The sequence below is a fragment of the Puma concolor genome, unplaced genomic scaffold, assembly GCF_028749965.1.
Source record: "Puma concolor isolate L17-30 unplaced genomic scaffold, mPumCon1.1.hap2 unalloc_scaffold_28, whole genome shotgun sequence".
NCBI lineage: Eukaryota > Metazoa > Chordata > Mammalia > Carnivora > Felidae > Puma > Puma concolor.
The window spans coordinates 231,471-259,094 of NW_028240234.1; the positions used below are offsets into that span (position 1 = coordinate 231,471).

The following is a 27,624-nucleotide window of genomic DNA, read 5'->3' on the forward strand; positions in this document are numbered from 1 at the left end:
CAGGCAGGCTGGCAGGCAGGCAAGCAGGCAGGCTGGCAGCCCGGCAAGCAGGCTGTCAGGCAGGCAGGCAGGCAGGCTGGCAGGCAGGCTGGCAGGCAGGCAAGCAGGCAGGCTGGCAGGCAGGAAGGCTGGCAGGAAGGCAGGCAGGCAAGCAGGCAGGCTGGCAGGCAGGCACACAGGCAGGCTGGAAGGCCGGCAAGCAGGCAGGCTGGCATGCAGGCAAACAGGCAGGCTGGCAGGCAGGCAAAAAGGCAGGCTGGAAGGCCGGCAAGCAGCCTGGCAGGCAGGCAAGCAGGCAGGCTGAGAGGCAGGCAAGCAGGCAGGCTTGCATGCAGGCAAGCAGGCAGGCTGGCAGGCAGGCAAGCAGGCAGGCTGGCAGCCCGGCAAGCAGGCTGTCAGGCAGGCAGGCAGGCAGGCTGGCAGGCAGGCTGGCAGGCAGGCAAGCAGGCAGGCTGGCAGGCAGGAAGGCTGGCAGGAAGGCAGGCAGGCAAGCAGGCAGGCTGGCAGGCAGGCACACAGGCAGGCTGGAAGGCCGGCAAGCAGGCAGGCTGGCATGCAGGCAAACAGGCAGGCTGGCAGGCAGGCAAAAAAGGAGGCTGGAAGGCCGGCAAGCAGCCTGGCAGGCAGGCAAGCAGGCAGGCTGAGAGGCAGGCAATCACGCAGGCTGGCATGCAGGCAAGCAGGCAGGCTGGCAGGCAGGCAGGCTGGCAGGCAGGCTGGCAGGCAGGCAAGCAGGCCGGCTGGCATGCAGGCAAACAGGCAGGCTGGCAGGCAGGCAAACAGGCAGGCTGGCAGGCAGGCAAACAGGCAGGCTGGCAGGCCGGCAAGCAGGCAGGCTGGCAGGCAGGCAAGCAGGCAGGCTGGCAGGCAGGCAAGCAGGCAGGCTGGCAGGCAGGCAAGCAGGCAGGCTGGCAGCCCGGCAAGTAGGCTGTCAGGCAGGCAAGCAGGCAGGCTGGCAGGCAGGCTGGCAGGCAGGCAAGCAGGCAGGCTGGCAGGCAGGCAAGCAGGCAGGCTGGAAGGCAGGAAAGCTGCCAGGAAGGCAGGCAGCTGGCAGGCAGGCACACAGGCAGGCTGGAAGGCCGGCAAGCAGACAGGCTGGCATGCAGGCAAACAGGCAGGCTGGAAGGCCGGCAAGCAGGCTGGCAGGCAGGCAAGCAGGCAGGCTGAGAGGCAGGCAAGCAGGCAGGCTGGCATGCAGGCAAGCAGGCAGGCTGGCAGGCTGGAAGGCCGGCAAGCAGGCAGGCTGGCATGCAGGCAAACAGGCAGGCTGGCAGGCAGGCAAGCAGGCAGGCTGGCATGCAGGCAAGCAGGCAGGCTGGCAGGCTGGAAGGCCGGGAAGCAGGCAGGCTGGCAGGCCGGCAAGCAGGCAGGCTGGCAGGCAGGCAAGCAGGCAGGCTGGCAGGCAGGCTGGCAGGCAGGCGAGCAGGCAGGCAGGCTGGCAGGCAGGCAGGCTGGCAGGCAGGCAGGCAGTGAGGCGCGTGCATGGGTGAGGCGCGGCACGTGCTTGGCTTGGCACGCGTGCTGTCTTCTCTGGGAAGCTAAGCAGGGTCGGGCCTGGTTCCCACTTGGAAGGGAGACGGACTTGGATACTGGGTGTTGTAGGCCTTTGCCTTTTAAGCCTTTGGCCTCTTTCACCACTCCTTTGGCGCCCGCCGCCCGTCCCCCCTCCCTGCCTGCGTCCCTGTCTGCCCAGGGAGCGGCGCTGCTGGGGCCAAACACACCCCAGCCACTGCTCCCTCAGCCCCTCCCGGGCCAGCAAGGCGGCTGTGCCTGGCCCGGCCCCCCCCCCCCCCCCCCCCCCCGTGCCCGCACACCCCGGGGCACTTCAAAAGGGCACGCTCCCCACTCCCGGAACCCGGCCAAATCCCACTGCAGTGACTGGAAGCCACAGTCCAGCTGTGCACATTTCCTGACACACCACCCAAACCCGCACCCGGACGGGGGGAGGGTGATGTGGGCGGAACCGGAATCTGGCGCCTGGGGGCTGGAGGGTGGGCGCTGGGTGGGTGGATACAGGAACCCAGGAGCGGGCGTTTGGGTATGTGGGAGGGCAACACGTCCCCAGCCTCCAACTTCCCCAAGGCCTGGGCTCCCTGGGTCCTGGATCTCTTCCCTCCCTCGAGCCCTCATCCACAGGGCCCCTGGCATTTTAAGAGGCCCAGCTAGGGCAGCGGACTCGGGCTGATGCTGCTGTCTGGGGGCGCTGGGGGCTCCGGGTGGGTTTGCACCAGGTGGGGCAGACGGGAGGGAACGGCCTGGTGGCTGGCTGCGCTCGCCCTAGCGCTGGGGAGGAAGCGCTGAGAACCTGGCGGGGCGGGCCCCGAAGGCACGAGCGTCCTGATGCCCCACGCTCGCTTCTGCCCTCTTCCCAGTGAGCAGCCCAACGTGGTGTGGTGCGGGGCTGCGAGGTGCGGTGCGGTGCGGTGCGCTGCGGGATGGATGCAGAGGCGGGCCTGCGGCCAAGCCGGAGCCGCCTGCAAGAGTCCCGGGGTTACAGAACGCCGGGATTGTGCCACGGCGCGTTGCCAGGGTCCTCTGGCGCGGCCTCGGCCACCCGCCGCGGCCCCACGGCTGCGGGCGGTGGCGGCAGCGGCGGCGGCTGCGGCTGAGGCGGCGGCTGCGGCTGAGGCGCCGGCGGGGGCGGCGGCTGCGTCTGAGCCGGCGGCTGGGGCGGCTGCAGCTGAGGCTGCGACTGCGGGGGCGGCTGCAGCTGAGGCTGCGACTGCGGGGGCGGCTCCAGCTGAGGCTGCGACTGCGGGGGCGGCTGCAGCTGAGGCTGCGACGGCGGGGGCGGCGGCGGCTGTGGCTGAGGCGGCGGCGGCGGCTGCGGCGGCGGCGGCAGCGGCGGCGGCTGAGGCGGCGGCAGCGGCGGCGGCTGAGGCGGCTGCAGCTGAGGCTGCGGCTGAGGTGCCGGCGACGGCTGCGGCGGCAGAGGCGGCGGCAGTGTCGGCTGCGGCCGAGGCTGCGACAGCGGCAGTGGCTGTGGCTGAGGCGGCGGCGGCGGCGCCGGCATCTGCAGCTGAAGCGGCCGCGGCGGCGACTGACGCCGAGGTTTGGACGGCGGCGGCGGCGGCGGCGGCGGCGGCTGAGGCGGCAGCGGCGGCGGCGGCGGCGGCTGAGGCGCCTGCAGCTGAGGCGGCGGCGGTGGCGGCTGCGGCTGAGGCGGCGGCGGCTGCGGCTGAGGCAGCAGCGGCGGCTGAAGCGGCTGCAGCTGAGGGTTCGACGGCGGCGTCGGCGGCTGCGGCTGAGACGGCGGCGGCGGCGACGGTGGCAGCGGCTGCCGCCGAGGCTTGGACTGCGGCGGTGGCTCCGGCTTCGGCGGCGGCGGCGGCTGCGGCGGCTGCAGCTGAGGCTGCGATGGCAGGGGCGGCGGCGGCTGCGGCTGAGGCGGCGGCGGTGGAGGCTGCGGCGGTGGCGGCTGCGGCTGCGGCTGAGGCGGCGGCGGTGGCGGCTGCGGCTGAGGCGGCGGCGAAGGCAGCTGCGGGGGCGGCTGAGGCGGCGGCGGCGGCTGAGGCGGCTGCAGCTGAGGCTGCGACGGCGGCGGCGGCGGCGACGGTGGCGGCGGCTGCCGCCGAGGCTTGGACTGCGGCGGTGGCTCCGGCTCCGGCGGCGGCGGCGGCTTCGGCGGAGGCTTCGGCGGCGGCTTCGGCGGCGGGGGCGGCGTGGGCTGCGGCTGAGGCGGCTGCGGCTGCGGCTGCGGCTGAGGCGGCGCCGGTGGCGGCTGCGTCTGAGCCGGCGGCTGGGGCGGCTGCAGCTGAGGCTGCGACTGCGGGGGCGGCTCCAGCTGAGGCTGCGACTGCGGGGGCGGCTGCAGCTGAGGCTGCGACGGCGGGGGCGGCGGCGGCTGTGGCTGAGGCGGCGGCGGCGGCTGCGGCGGCGGCGGCAGCGGCGGCGGCTGAGGCGGCGGCAGCGGCGGCGGCGGCTGAGGCGGCTGCAGCTGAGGCTGCGGCTGAGGTGGCGGCGACGGCTGCGGCGGCAGAGGCGGCGGCGGCGTCGGCTGCGGCCGAGGCTGCGACAGCGGCAGTGGCTGTGGCTGAGGCGGCGGCGGCGGCGCCGGCATCTGCAGCTGAAGCGGCCGCGGCGGCGACTGACGCCGAGGTTTGGACGGCGGCGGCGGCGGCGGCGGCGGCTGAGGCGGCGGCGGCGGCTGAGGCGGCAGCGGCGGCGGCGGCGGCTGAGGCGGCGGCGGCGGCTGAGGCGGCTGCGGCTGAGGCGGCGGCGGCGGAGGCTGCGGCGGTGGCGGCTGCAGCTGCGGCTGAGGGGGCGGCGAAGGCAGCTGCGGCAGCGGCGGCGGCGGCTGCGGCTGAGGCGGCGGCGGCGACGGTGGCGGCGGCTGCCGCCGAGGCTTGGACTGCGGCGGTGGCTCCGGCTCCGGCGGCGGCGGCGGCTTCGGCGGAGGCTTCGGCGGCGGCTTCGGCGGCGGGGGCGGCGTGGGCTGCGGCTGAGGCGGCGGCGGCTGCAGGCATGCCGGCGCTGCTGGGGCCAAACACACCCCAGCCACTGCTCCCCCAGCCCCTCCCGGGTCAGCAAGTTGGCCTGGCCTGGTCCGGCCCTGTCAGGCGTGGCTGGCACACCCCACCGCATGTCAGAAGGGGCATGCTCCCTGCTACCCGCTCCCCTTATCAGGCCAAATCCCTCTGTACTGGCTGGAGGCCACTCCTCAGGTTTGCAATTTCCCTGACACACCACCCACAGGTGCAGGGAGCAGGAAGAGAGGGCGGGGCTGGGGTCTCGGTAGGGGTTCGCATGTTGGAGGTTTGGGTTGGGGCCTATTTATACAAGGACCCAGGAGGCTGGGAGGCGCAGTGAGTTCTCAGATATTGACTGTGCCCCAGTCCTGGGCTCCCTGGGTCCTCTACCTCTGCCCTGCCTCTCAGCCCTCATCCCCAGAGCCTCTGTCAATTCACGAGGCCCATCTACGGTATTGGGCTTGGGCTGGTGAGGTTCTCTGGGGACGCTCGGGGGGCTTCCTTTTGGTTTCGAGCCAGGTGGGGCAGACAGGAGAGAATGGCCAGGTTTTGGTTTGCGCTAGCCCTCTTGGTGGGGAGGAGGGCCTGAGAATCTGCTGGGCTGGAAGGCAAGGCTGGTCTTATGCCGCTTCTTCAGCGACCTGGTTCCACATTAGCAGCCTTGTTTTTTTTGTATGGGTTTGACACAGGTGTGTTTCCTTCCTGGGTCAGCCACTAAGATATGTACTTTTCAGCCCAGTGATAGAGTGTAAAGTTTCAACTTGTAATGGTTTGTTGAAACTATCGATTATTGGACTAAGTGAATTATGTCAGTCAGAAATCTACAAGTACCATGTAATATTGTAATCATTCACGGGTTAGAAGTAAAGAATCACCGGAAATAAGAGAGCGAGATCGTGAGGAAGAGACAAAGGGAGAGAGTGAGAGCGAGTAGAGTATCAAGTAACAGACCCTACTGTGATAATAGTTTGATAGTACTAGAGCGAAGGTGGCTGCTGGGGTAGTTTTCGCACCACGTGAAGGAGATTGAAATGTGTACCTGCAAAAATGCACACTGGGTAATATTTGGACCGTGAAACTACTTAACTCTTTGTATTAACCTTTTGAAATCAAAGAGACTACAAAAACTGCAATTTGAAAACGAAACAAAATGAAATGAGTACCTGTCCAATCGTTTAGTAGGTGAATTACATGAGATTGTAGTTATGGCACCCTTGCCAGGACTGCTGTGGGTTCTGAACTACGTTGGGGGTGGCACATGGGTGGCTCAGTGAGTTGAGTGTCCGACTTGGGCTCAGATCATGATCTCGCTGTCTGTGAGTTCGAGCCCTTTGTCGGGCCTTGTGCTGATAGCTCAGAGCCTGTGTCTCCCTCTCTCTCTGCCCCTTCCCTACTCATGCTGTGTCTTTCTCTGTCTCTCAAAGATGAATGAACATGAAAAAAATTTAAAAAAAAGAAGTACCTTAGAAGAAGTTACAATGTCCTCTAAGTCACATTGCATAGAGACTCCTCTCTTTCCCGTGCAGAAATAGTTAGCAGTAGTTGTGCAGGTATTGAAGAAGAATGAGGATGACAATGTCTTACAGATAGACAAAGGCAGCTTAACAATGGAAGGCTAGTGGGAAATCCTCCGTGCATGCCATCCTGGGCCTGTAGTTTTGACGCTCATGACGCAAGTCAAATAACAGGTTCATTCTGTATGAATTCCTTTAAAGGCCACCCATCCTTCCTCTGGGTCCAGCACTATATCTTCATTAGTGACCGGGACAAAATGTGATCTGTGCCCATGTGGAGATCACTGCCAATGAGGAAGACAGAGGTGAAAGGGGGGTCCATGTGGTTAGTAGGGATGGGAGACAACAGCACGGGTCATTGAGAGCAGAGACCTGCACTTCAAAGGAACCTTCCTCCGAAAGGAAAACTTGGCACGAAGGTCTCGGAAAGGAATGAATGAGAGCTTTTGGAAAAGTGTGGTTTTATATTGAATAAAAGATGTGTTATCATCTCACCTGTGTATTTATTCCTGGAACGTAGGTTTAAACTGGAGGGGATCGGGTATCTATCTGGCAATTTGTCTCACCAAATTATAGCATTGTGGCAGAAATCTCCTAGGCCTCTTTAGTTTTTCCAAGGACTTCTCCATTCCTGTGACAATCAAGTCATGCTCTTTGGAAACCTCCATTGGCTCCTCTTCCTGATTGACTTTCCTTAGATTTGGAAGCAGCTTAACCAAACCAGGTTACGTTTGCCGGTAGCTTTCTGTGTTCTTTGGATAGACAAAATAAGGCTGATGAAGGAAATAAGAATCCTGGCATTCAAGGGCAATCACAGCCTACACTGTTTTTCTACCTTAAGCATTATTTTCAGAGAGTGGAATCACAGTGTGAGTTTGGCTTTCTTGTTGGGCAAACTGTTTTGTTTCTGTTTTTATTCTTATTTTCATTTCAACTGGGTAAACCCTACTTCGTATCTTTAAATCTCCATTTACATTGGTTTTCAATTTTTTGTTACCCTACTCCTCATAGGGAAAACTCTTGGCCTGCTGCCAGTGCCCTTAAGAGTACACATAAATGGGAACAACAAGTAGCCATAGAAGGGGGAGCGCTTGCTGACGTTGCTTCTTTAAAAAGTCATAACAGGGTGGCTGCACCAGTTTGTATTGTGACCAGCAGTGCAAGAGTGTTCCCCTTTCTCCAACTCTCACCGACAACGGTTCTTTCTTGTGTGGTTCATTTTAGCCATTCTAGCAGGTGTGAGGTGGTCTCTCATCGTGGTTTTGCTCTGCATTCCTTAATGCACAGTGATGTTGAGCATCTTTCCATATGTCTGTTAGCCATCTGGAAGTCTTCTTTGGGCAAGTGTCTATTCATGCCTTCTGCCCATTTCATAACTGGGCTGTTTGGTTTTGGGTGCTGAGTTTGATAAGGTGTTTCTACATTTTGATCCTAACCCTTTCTCACATATGTGTCTTGCAAATATCTTCTCCCATGCTGTGGGCTGCTTTTAGTTGTGTTCATTGTTTCCTCCACTGTGCAGAAGGTTTTGTCTTGATGAGAATATTACTCAGCCATCAAAAAGCATGGAGTCTTGCCATTTGAAACTATGTGGATGGAACTAGAACGTATTGTGCTAAGCTAAATGAGTCCATCTGAGAAAGACAAAGATACAATTTCACTAGTATGTGGCAATTAACATATGAGAAGGTGAGGACGAGAAGAGAGGTAGACTTAAAAAATTTTTTTTTAATGTTTATTTATTTCTGAGACCGAGAGAGACAGAGCATGAGCGGGGGAGGGGCAGAGAGAGAGGGAGACACAGAATCCGAAGCAGGCTCCAGGCTCTGAGCTGTCAGCACAGAGCCTGACGCGGGGCCCAAACTCACAGATTGAGATCATGACCTGAGCCGAAGTCAGACACTCAACCGACTGAGCCACCCAGGTGGACCTAGAAAAGAGGTAGACTTTTAATGCTAAAGAACAAACTGAGAGTTGATGGAGGGATGTGGGTGAGAGATGGGCTAGATGGGTGGTGGGTACCAAGGAGGGCACTTGTGATGAGCACTGGGTGTTGTACGTAACTGATGAATCACGGAATTCGACTTCTGAAACCTATACGTTAACTAACTAAAATTTAAATTAAAATAAGAAACAGAAATCTAAACAGCCCACTCCCTCGGTCATGGCCCATGCAACGGTTTTGACAACAGTGTGTGACATTCTCTCTGGCACCATCATTCTAGATGCTGTATCATGGTCCTGTAGCCAGAGGAATCGGATCCTCTCTGTCTGAGAAGGAGGTGTCCCATTCAGGGCTCTTAGAGCAAAAGCAGAGATGACACATGCCTACATGAAAGTCTGTGCAAATCCCTAGTCACTGTCTTTGCTCTCCAGAATCAGACCCCTCCCCACCGGAATCAAAGGTGATGGCAACTGAAATCATGGCAACAATCACCCTCCAGTAAGAGAGTCGAGGCCCCTCCCGCTACTGAAAAATGAGTGCCCTGATCTCTAATGCACAACAAGGGGTCTGGTTTCAGGAGTGCGATGAGTCATTTTTGCTAGTTTTGTGGATGAGAAATTACACCAAACTCATCGTCCTATGTTCACTTTTCTGATGACGAGTGAGGCTGGATGTTTACCACTTCCTGCCATTTCCAAAATGTAGCCACCGTTCTCAGTTCTGGGTGAGCCTGCTGAACACACTCTCCCGGACATCCCCCGGGGACACAGACAGTGATCTGTGTCCAGTCAGGAAACGTCACTCCTTGTGAAACCACTAAGCTGTTAGTGAGGGGAGGTCAGTTTCCAGATTTCAGGACAGAAATTCTGTCACTTGCTTCTGACTTGCTTTGTCCCGTGTTTGTTCCATCTCTCTCTGTCTGTCTGCTCCTCTTTCTCTCTCTCTCTGTATCTCTCTCTCTCTCTCTCTCTCTCTCTCTCTCCTTCCCTTTTCCCTCTCTCTCTCTGCTCTCTGTCCTCATTTGCTCCCGCTGTCTGTCCGCTAACCCTGCAAATAGGGAATCAAACACCTCAGTTAGGGAATAGCTTCTGATTCTGTGTCTCCCTCTCTCTCTGCTCCTCCCCTTCTCACATCCTATCTCCCTCTCTCAAAAATAAATAGACATGAAAACATATATAAATAACCCAAGGAAACCTCTCTGAAGGGACCGTGATGCAGCTGAGAGACAAGCACAGCACAGGGACTGCTGTCTGGATTAGAGCAGGGTGACTCAGGGAGCAAGGGAGAAGCCAGCTGCACTTCTCATGAACGGTCACTGCGACTGCAGAGAGACCAAGACACCAATTCATCAAGCCACCGACTCCCACAAATGATACACCAACCTCGACAGGCACTGCATTGTTACGAATTACAGAGTAGAGAACTCATGTCCTCTCTTCCCCTAGAAACCAGCCAGTGCCAAGCACGCACCGCTTACATCTGTGAGCAACTCTGTCACACTCAAGAACCACAGGTTCCCCGAGCATCCCATCTACACATCCATTTGGTCAAGCATGTCACCGAGGACGGCCCAGGCTCAAGGGGAAGCCTTAGACTCTACCTCTCAAAGGGAGTTGGAGACAAGCAACTACCTCCCATCATGACTTTGATGTCATCATAGGCCACGTTTCAGCAGGTCTAAGATGTCACCACTTGTAGGAAGCATCCTGATGTTACTCGAATCAAAATGTGAAAGCAAGGTCAAGATGGAATCGTGACGTGTAGGACTTGCACGCTGATTTGTGATGGGAGACGTGTCTCTGCTGCCGGTGCAGCTCAAAGTTTGAACCCGGGCTACCTGACGTTCCAAAGTGAGGGCCAGGGAGCAGTCGTTCCAGGCTGAGACCATCTATCGCATGGAGGGGATCCCTAAACAGCTACTAACGTTTTCTATTCTAGAAACTTCTGCACAAATGCCAAAGGAAGAGGTACAGTAAACCCTCATGAATCCATCACCCATCTTCCACCAGTATCAACCCACATGGTCACTTAATCATTGATGCATACCCTGACCTAACCCAGGGCGTCGAATTCCCAGAGGGTGGGTGAATTCACCTGTAAATCCCGGGGCATAAGGTGGCACCGTGAGCCCTTTCTGTTGTCCTCCTTGCAATCCACGTGGCTGAGCGATACATAGCGCTTTATTACCTAGATGCCACTGGGTAAATCTGAAGTGGATGTGCCAGGGCTCACACTGAGCACACATGAGTTAGCAGGTAAGTAAGGGGACAAAACGGTTAGAATACTATCGCATGGGGAAGGGAGGGGAGTAAGAACCAGGGTGGGGGCAATTCAGCCACAGTTTTCCTTGAAATAATGTGTGTGGTGGCACTTTGAGCAAAACATGAAAAACAGGGGCACCTCGGTGGCTCACTTGGCTGAGTGTCCAACTTCGACTCAGGTCATGATCTCACGATTCATGAGTTCAAGCCCTAGGTCGGGCTGTTTGGTGACAGCTCAGAGCATGGAGCCTTTTTCGGATTCTGTGTCTCCCTGACTCTCTTCCCCTCCCCCAGTTGCACTCTGTGTGTGTCTCTCTCTCCCTCTCAACAATAAATAACCATTAAAAACTTTAAAAGAAACAAAAACCAGGGTCACTCAGCTGCCACAGTCAGGGGAGTATACAACTCTTGATACCTGGGTCGTGGGTCTGTGCAGAAGTTACTTAACATCTTTAAAAATAAACCGAAATTCGGGGTACCTGGGTGGCTCAGTCAATTAAGCACCTGACTCTTGATTTCAGCTCAGATCATGATCTCTCTGTTGGTGAAAAAGTTCCCACATCAGGTTTGTGCTGACATTGGAGGGCCTGCTTGGGACTCTCTCTCCCTCTCTCTGACCCTCCTCCCCTCTCCCTCTCTCTCAAAAGATATCATTTTTAAAGTTTAAAAATTAACATAAGTAAAAAAGAAAATAAGATGTTGGAGACTAAGACAATCTTACCCCTCTATTTTTGCAATGTGACAATGCCTTACTCACTGCTTTAATTACGAGTGAAAAGTTTTTTTTTTTGTAACTTTATTTTTATAACTTTATTTTGAGACAGAGCACATGCGTGAGTGGGGGAGGGGAGAGAGAGAATCCCAAGCAGGGTCTGTGCTGCCAGCCCAGGGCTCGACGCGGGCCTCAAACCCACAAACCATGAGATCGTGACCTGAGCCGAGGTCAAGAGTCAGACGCTCAACCAACTGAGCCACCCAGGCTACCCTAATTAAAAAATTTTAAATTAACTGACATTATTATTCTCCTGAAAATGTTTACAAATAGCTTTTACTTAATTTTCCGAGAGCATCCTGGCCTGAAAACCAGAGCCATGGCCCTGAAGCACGGAGGCTAGGCTGTGGGCCTCCCCTCAGCACCAGTGGAGAAAGGTTCTGTTCGCCTCCTCTAAGGATGGCTGGCCGGACGCACTGAAAACAATCCAAGCAAGTGGGACGGCAGCCACCATTTGCGCAGGAGAGGCTGACCCACCCTCTAACTGCTGGATGTGCTCTGGTGTGTGTGCCCCGAAACCCTGTGGGCGGCCCCCATGGCCATGGCTCACAGCGGACGGAGGCCTTGGAGGCGGCACAGTGGGACACAGGCCTCCCTGCACCTGGCCCTCACCACAACCCAGCCTGGCTGGCATCCTGGCATCCAGGCCTGATGCTGCTTCCTCTCACGTGTGGGCAGGATGGTTTCCTCTTGCATCGCTGTCTCCCCTGCACGTCCTAGTGCCTTTCCAGAGTGGTTCCTGTCTCAGGGGTCCCTGAAAGTGCCTTCTACCAAAGCAGAGAACACTCACCCCCCCCCAGGCACACGCACGCTCGTGGCTAGGAGAGGCCCAGCACACTCGAGGGAGAACACCAACCGGCAGTAATCCTGATGCATGCCAGAGGTCCTCTTGACTATTTTCCATCTTCCACTTTCTTCCTGGACACTCTAGGGCTTGTCGAGAGTTCTCTTCCCTGTGGGAGGGTTGGACCCATCCTCCCCACCCTGATGCCTCCGGGGTAGGACCAGAGGAGGCCTTCTCCAGAAACAGGTGGACTGGGGAGGTGGTCCCGTCTATGTCCAAATCTCTGCAACCTGTGCATGTGACTTTATTTGGAAAAGCAGTCTTTGTGAGTGCAGCTACGTGGAGGACCTGGAGACCACCCTGGACTCCCTGGGGAGGGGGCTGGGGAGTACACGGATGAATGTTCTTAAAAAGAGGAGTCAGGTAAGATACACCGAGAAGGGACAGGGCACGGGGGCCAGCAAGCACCGAAGCCGGGCAGGATGGAGCCTCCCTGCTCCCGCTGAAATCTGCCCACGCACCGGGTGGTGTGGACACAGCGCTGGCCTCAGGTCAGGACTGGGAAAGGTGGCACAGGAAGACAAGGAGGAGAATCAGCAGAATCCACGCCACTTCTTCCCACCGAGGACTCAAGCGACAGGGGGGTAAGAGAAAGCAGAACGTCAGAGATGTTGAGAAACACCATCAAGTGAAGCCACATCATCAGGAAGGAGGCAACAACCCCTCCTGGGCATGCGCCGGCTGCCCCTGTGCAGGAGCCATGGGGACAGACCCCTCCCGGTACCGCGGACCACCCACCTGGGAGGTGGCAGGACTCGGCCAGCAAAAGGCGAGGAGGAAAGTGCGAAGTCACAATTACATTCAGAACACTCGACGTGACACACAAGAAAGGACCTTAAGGGCAGCAGTGAGGAGGGTAGAGTGGCCTCAAGGAGGAGTGTGAAGCGGTAGGAGAGTCAAGGGTATTCGGTGGGACCTGGCGGGTCTGTGGAAAGGCCTGCAAGCCCCGGAACATTCAGTATGGGGCGAGCACAGCCAAGGATGGCTAGCGCGTGTTCTCAGAGAGGCCACACCCCTCGGACATCTGCTTGGTCTGTTTCTCAATTGACATTTCTTTTTTAAGCATAATTAGATTCACCAAATCGAGTTTTAATAAACCATGTGCAACCTAATGTACCTGTGGGGAATTGGTCTGTTTCCAGAAACTCTCAGATGCCGAAGGCTTGCCCAGCTTTGGTGGGGAAAAAACAGAATCTTAGATGTAAAACGCAGGGAAGCACTTTGTTGTTCCAAACCTCACACTTCACACTAAGGACTAGGAAGTGCAGAAACTAAAGATCAGCCAGCAAAGGTTCTGAACAGGAAGACACAGAATGACCTAACTATGCCCTGACAGAAAGGAGAAGGGAAGTCTTACTCCACAGAAAGAAACTATGTATCCTTCACAGTAGTAAACGATCGGCCCTGGCGGGAGAGACAGTGCAGGAAGAGGAAATCCCAGCGATTGTCAGCTGTGCCCTCCACACAAGGCCCACGGGTCAGGGCGTCCATTCCTTGACCCAGTGACCATAAGCTCTCTGTGGCGGGGAGGGAAGGAACCATCCCAGAGTCGCCTGAGCTATGAGGGATCTTGTGCCAGAGCCTCCTGAGGTGGCCTCGTGAGGGCCGCTTCGGAATCTGTGTCTTCTCCTGTCTCTGCCCCTCCCATGCTCATGCTCTGTCTCTCTGTCTCTCAATAATAAATAAACATAAAAAACTTAAGGAAAATCTACAAATGGAGAATGAGGTCCACTCTTGAAACTTGTTCAAAAAACAAATGTAAAAAGTTGATTTCCGTAAGAACGGTAAGACCTTTATTAGAGTTGCACTACATTATTTCCAGGGTCTCGCGCCTTCCCCCTGGGTGCACACCCAGCACCCTGCCCCGCGGTGGGAGCCCAGTGCTTCCTGATGGGTCTTCTGAGTGTTGTGGTGCCAGGGAGTTCAGGGTGGGTGTGGGGCAGGGCTAGGGGGGGACGTGCCCAGGTCCCCCCCACCCAGGCTTGCCACGGCCCCAGCTCCCAGGTTCTGTGGGTCACTCCAGGCAAGCTGCCCAGGCCCCCAGGACTAGGCTCTGATAGAGCCCACGCACTGAGGACACCCACGAGGCCTAGTTGTTGTAGGTGGAAGAGCACGCTAATATTCAAGCAGATACGAAGTTAGGAGTCATCTTAGATCATTGAAGCCTGAGCGGGCCACAGCCTTGTTACATATGAAGTCGGCCATTCTCCACCATTGTTCACGTTCCAGTCAAAGAGCCTCCCGTGGCGCCGTCGCCGAGGGGCTGGGGCAGGTCAGCATGTCACGGACCGACGACCAGCTGCATCTTCTTTGGCTGCATAGAGGACAGAGAGGAAGTGACCCAGAAGTCTGCAGGGAGAGTCTCTGCTGACCCAGCAGCTAAGTCACAAATGTCCTTTGGTCTACATTGTTTTCTCCAAGAAGGTGCCTTCCTAAAGTTTTGTCATCATCCAGAAATCAAGACTGATTGGAAATTAAAAAACAAAAGTGGATACTAAAGTTACCAGCCCTTTAAAATGACCTCGCTCTGCAGTTTTGTTTACAGGTATTTACCCACATTCCTGACAGCCATCGGGCCCCCTGCCCAGAAGGCAGCCCCAGGGGGTAAAGGGAGACAGGGCCACACTTGTGCCAGGACCCTGACCGGGCACAAGTCAGCAGAGTCCTGGGCTGCCTGGGCCTGCTCCACTGTCTATGTGAAATCGCCTTCCTGCCATAGAAGATACTACCTTTTCGTTTTCCAAATAGTCTTTGAGCTGCAGACAGTGCCACACGCCGGGACAGTCCCACAGCGCCCTTGCCCTTGCCCTGTTCTCCTCACAAGCATGTGTTCGTTCTTAGGGCAATGACGACAGTCTTAAGTAGTGGTGTGGGAGGAAATCAGTCCTGCTTTTGTAGAAGGAGAATGCAACGTTTTGTGTCTTTTCAAATAAATAACTGAAACATTCCCCCAGAGCACAGGGCCCTGGATTGCAGTGAGATATCCGGCTACCCCCAAAACACAACTTACAGGCTCTATTCCCAGGCTGCAGCCAGTGTGTTATGATGTCAAAAATATTTCTGAAGGCTATCGGTGTCAAATAGCAAAAATGAAAGAAACCAAACTCCTCATCTCTGTGAAACTATTGGTTCCTCAATAGCTAATTGGTTTGTTTATTTATTTTTTATACTTTTTTTTTTTGAAAGAGACAGAAGCAGCAAGAGCGGAGCAGGGGCAGAGAGTTCGGGGGAGAGAGAATCCTAAGCAAACTCCCCGCTGTCAGCTCTGCGCCCAATGCAAGGCTCACATTCACCAAGTGTGAGAACACGACCTGTGCCGAAACCAAGACTCAGATGCTTCACTGACTGAGCCACCCAGTCGCCCCTGTTTTTAGAGTTTGAGAGAGAGAGAGAGAGAGAGAGAGAGAGAACGAGTGTGTATGAGGAGAAAGGGGCAGAGAGAAAGGAGGAAGGGGACCCAAAGCAGGCTCCACGCAGAAAGCAGCCAACCCACACTTTTTGTTAGCTCTCAACTTGCCAAAATACACATTTCGGGGAGCAGTGGGGTGGGAGAACCAGAAGGCATTACCACGAATCTTAGTGTTTTCATTACAGAAAGTATAAGGATGTGGAAGAAAACACATCAGCAACATCTAAGGGACAGAATTTTCCCAGCACGGTTCCAGGAGCAAAAGGTCTACTTTCAGTATCAAATTGCACACGGCCAGGTGGCAACTATCCAAGTTATTGTATATCCAAGTTAGTGTATCCAACACTTTTATACACTTCAAACATAGGAACATTCACATCAGACCACTGTTGGACAGTTTCTACAAATTTCCATTCCCAGAGAACCAAAAGGCTGAGGGTTCCTACGGAATTGTGAGCAGTAACAGAAATAACAGCATTTCACCTGAAGTACAACTCAGTGTGCCAGTCATGATCATTATTATGAGTTCTGAGAAGGAGACTACATTGAGGCAGATGGAAAGAAACCAACGGACAAGTCCGGGGGCTGAAGCGGAACGGCCTCTACGGGAAGGGGCTCTGTGGGCCCAGTGTGGACATGAGGCACCCCACTCCAGACCTCGCAGACTCTCAGGGCACGGAAGAGTGGCCACACGCCTTGCCTAATGTCCGGTGTATCACAGAGCCCACTGACTTCTGCCCTGGCTCAAGGCCCCGTCCCGTCGTCCCACCATCTCCAAAGTACCCCCGTGGCCCACCTCCTGCTCCACCCCGCTAGCCTGCAAACAACCTCTTCTGTTGAAAAGAGCTCACTTTTTTTAATCAGTTGTGGGATCACTGGGATATGGTTTCAACCTGCCTCCTTCACCCACTTAACTCAGCTCTGGGACACAGTGAACCCACGTGCGACCTGCTCTGCAGTGGAAAGTCCCAGAGAGATATGCCCGCACCACTCCTCTGGGCCCCCATCCCGGGCATCACAGCGCCTCAGCTGCTTGGTAGCAAACGAAACCCACTGCTGTTACTCGTTGTCAGAATCAAGACCAGTTGAAAATAAGATGTACTGATTAGACTGCAAAGGTCAGAGTCTACTGAAGAGAAACTCAAACACTACAGGGGAAGGAAACACAGGGGCAGCCTAGTGAGGACGCCAGAGAGATCACCAGCATGAGTGACAGGTTCTGAATGCTGGTGACCAGGTCCTCACAGGGGCTGCAGTTACACATAGTGTGATGGAGCTTCTGTGTTGAAAGTATCTCGTGGATATTTAGATGCAGACACTCCTGAAAGCCATGTGACGGAAGTGCTCCCACTGTTCCCAGGTACAGGTGAGAAAACAGAAGCACAGGAATGCTAATATGGACTTTCCCCAGAGCCCCGAACCCATCTGTGCAGGAGCCAGGCTCAGACGAAAGTGCTCTGGGGCCACACCCTCACGTGAGCCACAACATATCCTCCCTGCACAACTTCTCAAGGTGCACTGGGAATCCATGTGAGTCCCTTCAAGATTTCATACGTGCTCTACGTCCTCCAGGACCCACAGTTTAAGAAGAACCTCAGGTTCAGCGTGGAGGACATAATACTGCTTTGCAGCTATAGAGTCTATTGACCAAACGAACAGCTACTGCTTGAAAAACAGGTACAGCTGAAAAGTGCTCAGCAAGGTGACAAGAAACACAATGCTTATTTTTTAAAGTTTTTGGTGTTTTTCAGCTTGTGCGCCCAATTTGCGGAGTCCCAGGGCACCTTGGGAAGGGTTTTCAATTCCGTGGCTCCAATTCAGCGGCTGTGGGGAAGCAGAGTGATGAAATGGGAGGTGGGGGGTGTCCACAGCCACGTGAGGTCTCCCGACACGGGGAGGGGTCCGCAGGCAGAGAGACCACGGATCTAGAGGAATGAGGCCAGTAAGACCACCCACACGCTGGAAACACGCAGGGGACACCAACCTGGTCATGCAGGCTCGTCGCTAGCGTGGCTGGGGTGGACCTTTTGTCTTCTGGTGAGCAACCAGCGGATGGATTTTGTGATGCCCTTCTTCTTGGGGGCGTGGTTCAGTGAGTCCCGGCTATTGCTAGTTTTGCTGAGGCTGCTCAAGGGGCCATCCCGAGAGCCCGGGGATCTGGGGGACGCACAGGAGAGCATCTTCCACGCGTGCTCGTCACACGACACACCGCCCCACGTGATTAGAAGCACAATCCCCCAGCTTCTAGGGAGGGCTGCGCCCTGGGAGCTGACACTCTCTCCCTCCCAAGTATTATCTGGAGTCCAAGCCCCTTGGGTTGAGAACGCTCGGCACCCCTCCCTGGCTGTGACCCGGGAGCACGGAGGACATGCACACCTGAGCCACCCCAGGGCGTGGTGCGAGTAACAGAGGGGCTGCTGGAGCTGCGTGGTGGGGGTGGGGGGAAGAGAGCATGGCTCCTGACAGCCCCACAGGGCACAGTGCGGCCCAGGGGAGGAGCCCTAGGGAGCATGTCACCCAGGATCCACCGGGAGGAAAAGGGAGGTCTCAGGACGGCTGGTGCGTAGGATCTGAGCAAACGAGGCTGCCCTACAGCCACCAGCATCACAAGACTCCGGTCTTTCCCACCTGCCTTTTGCTCTGCTGGCCACACCCAGGGCACCCAGGCAGGTATCCCAAGAACGCCGTGCACGTAAGCTCGGTTCATTGGCCTCTCTTTGGAATCGCTGTTCCGACCCTTTCTCCCCCATGTAGAGATCAAAGGTTTCTCAGAGCTGAAAACCAGCGCACAGGCATGTCTCCTACGATGCCTGTGCCCCTTACTTTGTGGCGTCCCTGATGTCCTCGTGGCTGGCCTTGTGCGGTGCCCCTTGCTGCAGCCTGTCCAAGCTCAGGGACCTCTGGGAAGAAGGAGCTGACGGTCCACATCGTGTCCTTGCCACACGATCTTGTGACTCTCCCTCCAAAGGCAGCAACTGTGGGGTGGAGAGGAGAGTGACATGAGTTCACCGTGCGCCCAGACAGAGGAGCACACAGCCCTGAAATCACAGCCAGCAACTCATTTGAAAAGCTATGAGCTGTGCTTTGTGCAGGGTCCAAAACGACTTCCTAGGATCGGCCTAACGCCAGGCGAAAGGGTGGATTCGCGTCCGGGCAGTGGGCCCACTGAGACCCCCAGCCCATCGGCACCGAGGGGTGTACCCTCCCCAGGACCTCGCACCACCAGGAGCCCGGCCACAGAAGGTAGAGGCGGAGGCCCAAACCATGTCACCATACACCACGGCCAGCTGAGAAGGAAGGTGTTTGTTTCCTGACGCCGTTCAGGGCAAACCCTGGTGAGCACGGAGCCCTCCCGTGCACGATTGTCCAAAGCTCTTTGTTTGGGGGAAGTGGAGCGAGCTTGTGGCCTAACCCACTGTCACTTCTGGTAGCGATGCAAGGCTGGAACCTACGGGGACGTGTGTAAAGTGACAAGGCACCCAACCCCCTGACCCCACACTCGGGTCTGACTTCTGCTTCTCGGGGCCGTTTCGGGTGATGTTACAAACTGACGGACTCATCTGCAGCTTACAGACAGTCTGCTCGACACGGTGGAGACACAGTGTCCCGTGGCTGCCGTCACGACAAATGAACCCCTTCAGACTCCATTTTTCCTTCTGTGACAGGCGGTGGGTCTGCGGCTATGTGGCTGTGGGCCCTGGAAAGGACCGTGGGGCCACGGACCCGCCAGCGTTATGACCCTTGACAGGTCCTGGGGGTGAGGCAGGGCCGGATCTCACGAGACACACGTGTAGGACTGGCGAGACAGGCACAGCCAACTGGGTTTGTACCAGGACCTCCGAAGCTGCACGGGGCTCGGGACACCCATGGCGGTCAGCACCAAGCGGAGCTGAGCTCAGGGAAGACACAAGCTTCACCAACAGCTCCAAAACACCTGCCTCCTCTCCTGATTTCCTGACAATCGGCAGACAACAAAAGGCTACCTTAACAGGCTACAAATTATCCACATAAAAGCAAACAGGGTCAGACTCCCTCAACACAAGTAGATTTCATACCCAGGTGGAAGCAAGGATATGGAGAAAACAAACCCAAAGGGGAACAGGACGGGGAGCCACGCTAGCGACCAGGCTATGAGGTGAGCAGAGACGGAGGGCTCCGGGAGCACACCCTCCCCTGGGTCACAGCGCAGTCCACACACAGGCCCCCGCCCAGCACTGGGTCCTGCCAGACTTGTGCCTATGGGCCATTTCAGTCTCAACCAAAACGGGAGGCTCCCGCCAGGCTGGGAAGTGCAACGCCCGTGCTGGCCCTGTCTGCACGGACCTGACACCCACTGCCCGTACGCCTAGACTTCATCCCCCAAAACCTCCAAAGAGCCCTCCAAGTAGCCATCAGTGAGCTGCGGGAGCAGGCCGTCCTGCCTGGGTGTTCATCACGCGACCCTCTGTTCCTTGAGAAAGTCTTGCTACAGAGGAAAAGGCAGCACGAGCCAGCAGAATGCAGGGCGTGCTCTGTGCCCCGGCGCCGATGTGAGCTCCTGATCTCTGAGGACCGTGCACCGATGGGCAGTGTGTGGACACCCCAAGGGCCGTGAACCTTGCGCTGTCCTCACTTACCAGGAGAGCAAAGCAGGAAAAAAAAGACGGTGATGAATACACCCCGGTCACAAAACAACCAGTGACCGAACTGGCACTTGAACGCAAGAATTCAACTGAACGGACACACCGTCTGTGCAGTGGAGGGGCTCCCCCAGCTGCCGCCCAGCTCTGTATCAGAGGCACGGCCCTGTCAGCGCATGGCTGGGAAGGTCTGGGATGGGGGTCCGGTCCAGGGAGCAAGGCATCCCAGTTATGAGGCGGACTGTCTGGTCGAGGGTTCCGTCCCGAGGCACGGCGCTTCCCCTGAGGATGGGCACACCCACGTCATTGTCCTCTGGACACAGGAGGTGTCCTGTCCCGGCGAGGGGCACTGTAAATGGGAGGAGGGCGCCCGAGCAAAGGTGGGGTATGTGGCAGAGTGGTGTCGTGGCCAGTGTTTGCCCTGCAAAGTGTCCTCATGCACAGGACCCGGGCTCTCAGGCTCTGGTTGCACATCTGGAAATGGGCTAACCACACAAGCTGTGGCTCGCGGGGATGTCTGTGAGGGCCAGGTCACAGGATCCTAAACCACTGCACACACCAGGTGGCGAACGAACCCTAAGAGCTCTCTGAATGCTGCTGGCTACGGCTGTCAAAAGTGGTTATATCCCGAAATCGAAACTCTACGGCTCTGCTTCAGTAATTTCTCTTCCTAGAAACTTCTGTGTCTCATGGAACAAAGTTCGCAGCGCAGCGAGCAAGACACAAACGAGAGACAACGGCGAGCTCCGGTGGCCGTCGCAGGTACCGTGGAAACCGCACGCCGCGCTCGAGCTCCCAGTGGCTCCTGTACTTCCCCGCACACGCCAGCCGCTCGTCCTTACCCAGCTGTGGTGCTCACCGTGAAGAGACGGGCACTCTCCCCCACACCACAGACAAACACAGCTAGGTTGCACTACGAAACACTTTCGCTTTCTCCGATGCTTCCTTACATCGCTAGGCTGACAGAGGCATGCAAAGAAAGGAAGAGGAATCAGATTTACTGCACACTTGGAAGCTACAATTTCCAAGACGAAACGAGCAAACATATTTTAAAGAGAACAACGAGATGGATATAATGGAGAGAAGATTTAGAAACAACCACGACTGGACGCAGAACTTTGTTCCACCGCACATCTGAATGTAATAGGCTATTCGACATTTACCAGAGACACTCCCAATTATCACTCAGGGACGTAAAACTCCATGACAACATACACAACTTACTGAAACATGGCATCTTGTAGAACAAAGACGTCTAACAGGTGCCTATTCTAAACTTTCCTGTAACTGTTCTCCTTGTTGGAAACCAAGTTACACTTTTACAGTATCACCCGAGGGGATGCCGAAGTTCCCGCAACACCTTGTATAACACCAAACAAACCCACTCTGTTAACGCCCTGCTGGACGTGAATGTGAAATCCTGACCTCGAATTGGATTGACAACCTCTCACGAATCACTGTGCTGGTTACAGGAGGGTGCCCTGGGCAGGTACGTGATAAAAACGGGCTTAGGGGCAGGTGACAGCTTCACGTTGTAGGAGTCCCGAGTTTCAGTGTAGAAGGCAGTACTTGTGCTCAGTAAGCCCGTGAGATTTGGAGTCCTGAACGCGAGTGTCGGCACCGCAAAGCGTGCTGTCTGCATCGAGCTTCCGTTCATCTATGCTCAGTGCCTTATCTCTTTGGAAGAAACACTTCGTTTACAAATTATGATCTAGATCGTACCCGTATCCACCTGTACTATACAGCGATACGCTAACGACAATTTATGACTATTGGGGCAAAACCCCACTCTCTAATGACAAATGAAGATACAGGAGAAACAACACGAGCCAGCCACGAGTGACCACAGACGCGCCAGGGCAAAACAGCAAAATGACAAAACACAAACCACAGAACTTTTGCCCTGTGTCTCCTTCCAGCTAGCACTGCGTCTCTGCTCCCAACCAGAGTTCAAGTCCTCCAGAAATCTGCCCCTACTGTGTCTACACAGACTCTGGAACTCGGGCGAGCGGGCTTTAGCGCAAGGGCTCCTGGACCAGACCACCGTGGTCCTCGGCCTCCACCTTGCCTGGCCCCACCCAGCACGACCAGGCCACCGGTCTCCCTTTCCCTGAGCACCTGGCTCACTGAGCTCCTTCCACCTTGTGACCGCTTGCTCTCTGCCAGATCTGTCTCTCTCTCTCCACTGCCACACTGGGAATTGCCCAGAGAGCCACCCTTGGACTCTGGGGCTATCCACAGGTGCCCATCTAGGGACTTTTGTCAATCATCTGTCAAACAGAAATAGATAACTAACACACATCTCACCTTTTACTTCCCATTCGCTGCTGGTCTCCCCTCACTACACTGTGCACACATAGGGGTGCAGGCCTCTCCTCTGACTTTTTATCTATTTATTGTCTTCTTTGTTTTATTTCAAGTGGGGGAGGAGCAGAGAGAGGGAGAGAGAGAGAATCCCAAGCAGGCTCCAGGCGCGGTCAGCGCAGAGCCCCGTGCGGGGCTGCGGGGCTGCGGGGCTGCGGGTCTCGATCTCACCAAACCATAGATCGTGACATGCGCAGAAATCAGCAGTCAGACCCTTGACCGACTGAGCCACCCGGCGCCCCTCATCTGGGTTTTTCAGTCATGCTGCACCCTAGCTCTGGGACGATATCTGCACCAAACTTGTTCCATGACTACAGGTGCTCAAAACTTACACAAATATCTAAAAATATAGGCGGCTGAAGAGACAAAGGACAAAAGTACTTAAACTCCAAAGGTGAATTCTCTGTTGTTTAAGTTCGATGAAGACACGTGTTCATTTAACCTTCATTAGCATTTCAAACCCTTACTCATTTGCATTGTGCTGTGCTTAACACTAGGTCCTATCTTCATCCACATTGCTACTTTATACAAAGAAAGAACAAAAGCTCTCAAAAGTAAATTCTAAGGCAGCAAAAGAAGAATGGGGGAAGGGGAAAAGAGAAAGCAGCCTATCAGTCCCTTAGTTCCAGAAGAGCCTCACAGACAGAGGAAAAGGCAGGTGACATTGGAGCAGGCAGGTGGGTCCCACGAGAGCCCCCAGAGGATGGAGGTCCTTGCCTTGGAAGGCTCATGTCGCAGACGGGCCACACGGCCTTTCCGGTGGCGCCGCAACACCGCGCTGCTGCTGGTGCTGCTGGCATCCGTGGGGCTGTCCGCCAGACGGAACCTGGAAGCTGGGATGCTGCTGACGTGCGTCCGCCTGAAATATGGAGGAGAACAATCAAACAAACACGCGCACACACACACCAAGGTTGTTATCTAGAGAAAAGTGGACTTTGTCAGCCAGGCCAGAACCCATCAATTGGGAACATGAGGTCACAGGAAAAGGTCTCCAAGGAAGGCATCCTTGCCCCTGGCTCCAGTGCAAGCCCGCTAGCCGGGCCCTGTGGAGACAGGGTCTCCCGGGCCCAGCAGGTGCAACGCATCCCCGCGGCCCAGACGTCCCCGAGGTGGAGCAGCGCCTGCCCCCGGTCAAGCTGTCATCCTGCGTGTCTGCACCACCTCCTGCCCAACTGACCGGAAAGCACTCCTGTACGTCCCTCTGGCCTTCACCTGCCACCGGCCCACATGTGCCAAGGCCCTTGCTGTGATGCCAGGTGACCCCAGGTTTTCCTCCACCAGCCACTATCGGGCGCCCCAGGGGCATCCGCGGCAGGATCCTCGGGAACCACACCTCGCAGCTCCCGTACACAGGAGGTGGCAATGCGCCCGGTGTTTCCAAGGCAAAAGCGTCTCTGGCCTCTGTGCAGTTAGACTAACAGACAAATGTCCCCCTTGGCCACAGAAGTCTCCAGAAAAGTTCCATGGAGCCCCGAGACCCTAGGGTGGAGTCACTTAATTGGGCTGTCAGCTGCTCCCCTCAGCAAAGGATCTGGGCACGAAGCGGTCAGCAGCTGCGAAGGAGCACCCGCCAGCCCACGTGCCCGGCCTCAGCCAAGGGCTCACCCTCCACACTTGAACCCTGCACGGGAGTCCAGGGGCTCCTCGCTCTCTGGAAAAGAAGAGAGGCTGCCTTCCATTTCACAAATCCTTATGGTCTCGGGAGACAGAACACGCCCATCTGATTCACATCAGCTAAAGAGGGGGCCCCTGGCGTCACCCCTTGTGGCCTGGAGACAGAGCCACCACGACAGGGCGTCTCCTCTGTGGTGCTTCAAGCTCTTCTCTGAGGCCTTTCAAGAAACGTCATTGGCACGTGCTGCCTCAGGGTACTGCTTGTTTCTAAGACAGCCAAGTCGGAACTGGCCGCTGGCCACAACCATCTTCCCCTCCTCTGGTCCCCCCATTCCCAGAACAACTGCTCACCTGAGCTCAGGTGGTCTAGCTTCACCGCTGTGGGGCCACGACACATCGCCAATCGGGGAGAGCCACACACGCCGCCCCGCATGGGACCTGGCATGGTTCGTGGCTCCACCGAGGTTCGCGTGTGTCCCCTGACTCTGACACCCTATCTCAGGCTCCCTGGCTCCCGACCCCACCACCCTGCGTCCAGTCCTATCCCAGAGCTCTCTCCCATCTGCCCCGCCTGCGTGTGCAAGTTGGTCCGTCACCTTTCTTTTCCTCTGTAACCCAGACCATGTCATCTTGCTAGAGGAGGACACAAACGGAAGACGTGGCTGTGAGGTCGTGCCAGGAGGGCTCAGCTGTCCAGCCTGCCTGCCGCCTTCTCAGTCTCGTCCCCCCGGCCCCCGGCCGCTCACGGCGACACAGCTCCCACCAGCCTCGCTTCTGCCACCACACGAGAGATCACTTTGTGAGACGGCTTCAAACAGACCCTGTTCCTCAGCCGGTCTCCTGCCCGGTGTCTTCTGACCACAAGGCCACCTGTGACCACGGACAATGCCTCTGCAACCACGGGAGCACTGGGATCCTCTCTATCCTTCTCCTTGGCCAGCTCACCTCAGGCGGGTGACGGGCGTGGACGTCCCTCTTATGGCAACTGCCCCAGGGTGCCACCCTCCAGGGGCCTGCACAGCCCCTTCCCTTGAGAACTCCAACATGCACTCGAGTGGCCTGCACCGCATCCACTGTTTGCTCCCTTGGCCTCCTCACACATACCCGTCATCAAGCCCTGGAATGGTGACACTCAGCACACTGGTGTCTTGCTGGCGAGGATCTCCGTCAGCCAACCAAGAGGCTGCTCTGTGCCCGGATCTTCCTGTGTGCTTCTCTCTCCGGACACACATTCGCTGTGCCACCAGTAGTTCCGTGGACAGGGAGGGCCGCTTGGGACTCTACCTGCCCTGACTTCTCTCTCCTACAAGCAGGCTCAACACAGACAGCCACAGCACACCCTCGACTCTCCCGAGAGCCCCCGTCGGAAGCCGCACAGTCCCCAGTGAGGCCTGAGTGGGCCTGCCTTTGGAGCAAGAGCCTGCTTCCTGCACCTAAGGGGGCCCAGTCAGCTCCTCGAGGCACTGTCACACCAGAATGACTCTCACATGGTACATATTTCCTACAAAGAAGCAAGCAAACCTTTGAATAACTTCCTGACATTTACTGTCTGCAGGACGCAGCTCACAAGCCGGCTGACCCACTCCCTCACAGGCGACTCACCAACGTCCCAACAGAGTTGCGGCGATTACCTGTCATTCTCCAGTCTTTTCAAAAATATAAGAAACTGCGAGCACTGCGCTAACCCCACCGACGTCAAGGTGACCTTCACAACCACGGCCACGTGTGCACTCCCATGGTGACCCCACTGGCATTGCGGAAGGGACCATAGCTTCCAGGGATGCTGGGCCGAACCTGGCAGGCTGGACCCCTCCTAGCCCCACACCATCACTGCCACACTCGGGGGAGGGAGGCCGCAAATAAACCCACCCAAACACGAACAGAACTTTTCCTAACTTCTACTCCTCCTCCCATGGCTGTGAGCTCTGTCATGCCTCCCGGTCTCCTGAGATTCCAAACCTAACCTCTGGAATGAGGTTTTACTTCTCCCTCTTGCCACCTACTAAGCTACCGGCTCCCTGAGCTACATCCAGTCCCTCTGCCCATTCGGCCAAAGGATTCCTCTGGAAGATACACAGCAGGTGCTAACGTATGTGTTTGTGAGGTGGTTCATGTTAGGCACGGTGAAGGGCAGTGTCCCCCCCCCAGCCCCGCCCCATCATCAGTTAGCTGGTACCTGGAAAATGGATCGCGTCAGACTACAACACACTCAGGGTTATTGTGTGTAACTCTGATCCGGTGCGGGTCATACCATAGCACACCCACGGTTCTACTTGGGAACCATGAGCTGGTTCAGGTCATACTGGTGACAGAGGGAAGCCGCCCCCAGCCGCGTCTCAAACAGATCTGTGAAGCGGGAAATGTCATACCTGTGGTGAAGCGAAGAGCCTCTCGATCTTGCCCGCTTTAATATGGCCCTCAGTGCTTCCATTTTCTGTAGAAGGTGATCCTGCAAAGCAGCAAATGACAACGACACTCACTGCAAGCAAGGTTAACTAGTCTTTGCATCAAGAGTCCGTTCAACTCAGAGCACAAACTGGTAGTGGCCAGAGGAGAGGAGAGTAGGGGCGGTTGGCAAAAGAGATGATGGTGAGTAGGAGGCATCAGCATCCAGGTATCAAATAAGGCCGTCTCGGGGATGAAAAGCACAGTACAGGGAATACGGTCCGTGATACCCTAAGGACTCTGTATGGTGACACACGGTGACCACAGTGATGGTGACGAGCACAGAGTCACGTGTGCAATTGTTGAAACGGTATGCTGTCTACTTGAAACTGATACCACACTGTAGGTTCATTAGAATTCAAGAAAAAATGGAAAACACTACTTGCATCAAGTGTGCTGAAATGCTGACCATCATAACCACGCTGGGTAAATTCAGCAGTTACAAACCCCAAGACCATTCTCTCCAAGAGTCCTCCAGTAAACACCCGGATCACCAAGTGAACGTCCTAAACCCTACTGAACAGTTAGGTCTCAGGCATAGCAAGGTTACAGAGGAGAAACACCGAGCCACTAGGACTTCTTCCTAATTATGTAGAGAGGAGCAGGACTTTCTGGGCGGTGGGGGAATAGCCCTTCTGTGTAATAGGCACGTGCTCCGTCGTGGACCCTCTGCAGCCCAGCCTCACGTCTGCACACGCAGCACCAGGGAGTAAAACCGACGAGGAGCTTTGGTCACACAACTACCCCCTAGGCAGTGCCGTCCCAGGCCGCAGACACCACCGCACGTGGCTAACTGAGCGCCCAAAATGGGGCTGGTCCCGACCACAGGGGATGGAACTGTGAGACGCCCCGTGGGTTGCAAGGACTGAATGTGGAAAAACATTGTAGAGTAGCTCCTTCATGTCTACACTATTTACATGATACAATAACATGTTGCCTGCATCGGGCTGCGTGAAAACTAACATCACCCGTGTGTTTGACCATTTCAAATGCAGCCTCGAGAACCCTTGGGATGACACCCATGTCACCTGTTACCTTCCTGCTGGGCAACGCTGCACTCCACGAAAGGTTTACGCGAACATTTTAGCTTTCGAGCGAACCCCCGAAGGGACTCAGAAATCTGAACCCCGTAGGCTGCTCGGCTCCAACTCCGCCACATGCGTGCCATTCAGACTTGCGAGCGTGGGGCCGCTCGAAAGCACAGTGGTGGCTCGCCTTGGAGGAAGTGTGAGCCCCAGAGGTCACCTGCTCCTTTCCAGTCTCAACCGATCACTGAATGAGTGAGAGACGGAAATACCTTCTCACGTTGCATTTCTTGTAACTGTTTTTTCAGATTGCCAACTTCTCCTAACAGAGACTTCTGAGAAA

The 27,624-nt window shown here is 56.3% G+C and overlaps 3 long non-coding RNA genes across 3 annotated transcripts in view; all 3 read right to left on the bottom strand.

The window, feature by feature from the left end:
• Nucleotides 1–13,575: 13,575 nt before the first annotated feature.
• Nucleotides 13,576–27,624, bottom strand: part of LOC147571418 (uncharacterized) — a 62,581-nt gene continuing 48,532 nt past the window's right edge. The window contains exon 2 of the long non-coding RNA XR_015247409.1: nucleotides 13,576–14,119. This is a non-coding gene — a long non-coding RNA (uncharacterized LOC147571418). The remainder of the gene's footprint in view (nucleotides 14,120–27,624) is intronic.
• Nucleotides 17,199–18,442, bottom strand: LOC147571419 (uncharacterized). The gene is made up of 2 exons (XR_015247404.1): nucleotides 18,038–18,442; nucleotides 17,199–17,371 (listed from the first exon to the last, which is right to left on the bottom strand). It is a non-coding gene; the product is annotated as an uncharacterized LOC147571419 (long non-coding RNA).
• LOC147571420 (uncharacterized) lies at nucleotides 22,579–26,254 on the bottom strand. Its single transcript, XR_015247406.1, has 2 exons — nucleotides 26,181–26,254; nucleotides 22,579–23,056 (listed from the first exon to the last, which is right to left on the bottom strand). It is a non-coding gene; the product is annotated as an uncharacterized LOC147571420 (long non-coding RNA).